Genomic DNA, 4,368 nt, shown 5'->3' with positions numbered 1-4,368 from the left:
TCTATCTATCTATCTATCTATCTATCTATCTATCTATCATCTATCTATCTATCTATCTATCTATCTATCTATCTATCATCTATCTATCTATCATCTATCTATCTATATATCTATCTATCTATCTATCTATCTATCTATCTATCTATCATCTATCTATCTATCTATCTATCTATCTATCTATCTATCCATTATCTATCTATCTATCTATCTATCTATCTATCTATCTATCATCTATCTATCTATCATCTATCTATCTATCTATCTATCTATCCATTATCTATCTATCTATCTATCTATCTATCTATCTATCTATCCATTATCTATCTATCTATCTATCTATCTATCTATCCATTATCTATCTATCTATCTATCTATCTATCATCTATCTATCTATCTATCTATCTATCTATCTCTCTCATATCTATCTATCCTCTATGATCTATCTATCTATCTATCTATCTATCTATCTCTCTCATATCTATCTATCTATCCTCTATATCTATCTATCTATCTATCTATCTATCTATCTATCTATCTATCTATCTATCTATCCTCTATGATCTATCTATCTATCTATCTATCTATCTATCTATCTATCTATCTATCTATCTATCTATCTATCCTCTATGATCTATCTATCTATCTATCTATCTATCTATCTACCTATGTAATATCTATCTATCTATCTATCTATCTATCTACCTATGTAATATCTATCTATCTATCTATCTATCTATCTATCTATCTATCTATCTATCCTCTATGATCTATCTATCTATCTATCTATCTATCTATCTATCTATCTATCTATCTATCTATCACCTATCATCTATCTATCTATTATCTATCTATCTATCTATCTATCTATCTATCTATCTATATCTATCTATCTCTCTACAGTATCTATCTATCTATCTATCTATCTATCTATCTATCTATCTATCTATCTAATATGTTCTATCATCTATCTATCTATCTATCTATCTATCTATCTATCTATCCTCTATGATCTATCTATCTATCTATCTATTATCTATCTTAGATATCTATCTATCTATCTATCTATCTATCCTCTATGATCTATCTATCTATCAATCAATCAATCACCTATCACCTATCATCTATCTATCTATCGATCTATCTATCATCTATCTATCCTCTATGATCTATCTATCTATCTATCTATCTATCTATCTATCTATCTATCTATCTATCTATCTCATATTTATTATCTATCTATCTATCTATCTATCTATCTATCTATCTATCTATCTATCCTCTATGATCTATCTATCAATCACCTATCATCTATCTATCTCATATCTATCTATCTATCTATCTATCTATCTATCTATCTATCTATCTATCTATCTATCTATCTATCTATCTATCTATCATCTATCTATCCTCTATGATCTATCTATCTCTCTATCTATCTCATATCTATCTATCTATCTATCTATCTATCTATCTATCTATCTATTATCTATCTATCTATCTATCTATCTATCTATCTATCCATTATCTATCTATCTATCTATCTATCTATCTATCTATCTATTATCTATCTATCTATCTATCTATCTATCTATCTATCTATCTATCTATCCATTATCTATCTATCTATCTATCTATCTATTATCTATCTATCTATCTATCCATTATCTATCTATCTATCTATCTATCTATCTATCTATCTATCTATCATCTATCTATCTATCTATCTATCTATCTATCTATCATCTATCTATCTATCATCTATCTATCTATATATCTATCTATCTATCTATCTATCTATCTATCTATCTATCTATCATCTATCTATCTATCTATCTATCTATCTATCTATCTATCTATCCATTATCTATCTATCTATCTATCTATCTATCTATCTATCATCTATCTATCTATCATCTATCTATCTATCTATCTATCTATCTATCCATTATCTATCTATCTATCTATCTATCTATCTATCTATCTATCCATTATCTATCTATCTATCTATCTATCCATTATCTATCTATCTATCTATCTATCTATCATCTATCTATCTATCTATCTATCTATCTATCTATCTCTCTCATATCTATCTATCCTCTATGATCTATCTATCTATCTATCTATCTATCTATCTATCTATCTCTCTCATATCTATCTATCTATCCTCTATATCTATCTATCTATCTATCTATCTATCTATCTATCTATCTATCTATCTATCTATCTATCTATCTATCCTCTATGATCTATCTATCTATCTATCTATCTATCTATCTATCTATCTATCCTCTATGATCTATCTATCTATCTATCTATCTATCTATCTATCTACCTATGTAATATCTATCTATCTATCTATCTATCTATCTATCTACCTATGTAATATCTATCTATCTATCTATCTATCTATCTATCTATCTATCTATCTATCCTCTATGATCTATCTATCTATCTATCTATCTATCTATCTATCTATCTATCACCTATCATCTATCTATCTATTATCTATCTATCTATCTATCTATCTATCTATCTATCTATATCTATCTATCTCTCTACAGTATCTATCTATCTATCTATCTATCTATCTATCTATCTATCTATCTATCTAATATGTTCTATCATCTATCTATCTATCTATCTATCTATCTATCTATCCTCTATGATCTATCTATCTATCTATCTATTATCTATCTTAGATATCTATCTATCTATCTATCTATCTATCCTCTATGATCTATCTATCTATCAATCAATCAATCACCTATCACCTATCATCTATCTATCTATCGATCTATCTATCATCTATCTATCCTCTATGATCTATCTATCTATCTATCTATCTATCTATCTATCTATCTATCTATCTATCTATCTATCTATCTCATATTTATTATCTATCTATCTATCTATCTATCTATCTATCTATCTATCTATCTATCTATCTATCCTCTATGATCTATCTATCAATCACCTATCATCTATCTATCTCATATCTATCTATCTATCTATCTATCTATCTATCTATCTATCTATCTATCTATCATCTATCTATCCTCTATGATCTATCTATCTCTCTATCTATCTCATATCTATCTATCTATCTATCTATCTATCTATCTATCTATCTATCTATCTATCTACAGTATCTATCTATCTATTATGTCATATCTATCTATCTATCTATCTATCTATCTATCTATCTATCTATCTATTATGTCCTATCTATCTATCTATCTATCTATCTATCTATCTATCTATCTATCTATCTATCTAAAGCAGAAAGGAAAGAAGCAGCACACACAAAAAAAAAACGTACGGGTGCAAGTATGGATAATCGAGAAAAAGAAGGCAGCACTCCAGATGATAGTGAAAAAGTGGACGGTTTATTCACTCATCAGCAACGTTTCAGCTCTCTCTATGGAGCCTTTTTCCAGCTGAGTAACATGTGCAAAATTAAGATTTTTGTCATATTGTAGGTTCTTCAAAGTAGCCACCTTTTGCTTTGATTACTGCTTTGCACACTCTTGGCATTCTCTTGATGAGCTTCAAGAGGTAGTCCCCTGAAATGGTTTTCACTTCACAGGTGTGCCCTGTCAGTTTTAATAAGTGGGATTTCTTGCCTTATAAATGGAGTTGGGACCATCAGTTGCGTTGAGGAGAAGTCAGGTGGATACACAGCTGATAGTCCTACTGAATAGACTGTTAGAATTGGTATTATGGCAAGAAAAAAGCAGCTAAGTAAAGAAAAACTAGTGGCCATCATTACTTTAAGAAATGAAGGTCAGTCAGTCAGCCGAAAAATTGGGAAAACTTTGAAAGTAAGGGCTATTTGACCATGAAGGAGAGTGATGGGGTGCTGCGCCAGATGACCTGGCCTCCACAGTCACCGGACCTGAACCCAATCGAGATGGTTTGGGGTGAGCTGGACCGCAGAGTGAAGGCAAAAGGGCCAACAAGTGCTAAGCATCTCTGGGAACTCCTTCAAGACTGTTGGAAGACCATTTCAGGGGACTACCTCTTGAAGCTCATCAAGAGAATGCCAAGAGTCTGCAAAGCAGTAATCAAAGCAAAAGGTGGCTACTTTGAAGAACCTAGAATATGACATATTTTCAGTTGTTTCACACTTGTTTGTTATGTATATAATTCCACATGTGTTAATTCATAGTTTTGATGCCTTCATAGTCATGAAAATAAAGAAAACTCTTTGAAAGAGAAGGTGTGTCCAAACTTTTGGTCTGTACTCTATCTATCTATCTATCTATCTATCTATCTATCTATCATCTATCTATCCTCTATGATCTATCTATCTATCTATCTATCTATCTATCTATCTACTAATTGTCTCTGTTCGTTGGTCCGACT

This window comes from Bufo bufo, chromosome 4 (genome assembly GCF_905171765.1).
Source record: "Bufo bufo chromosome 4, aBufBuf1.1, whole genome shotgun sequence".
NCBI lineage: Eukaryota > Metazoa > Chordata > Amphibia > Anura > Bufonidae > Bufo > Bufo bufo.
Note: the sequence above shows the minus strand (reverse complement) of the source record.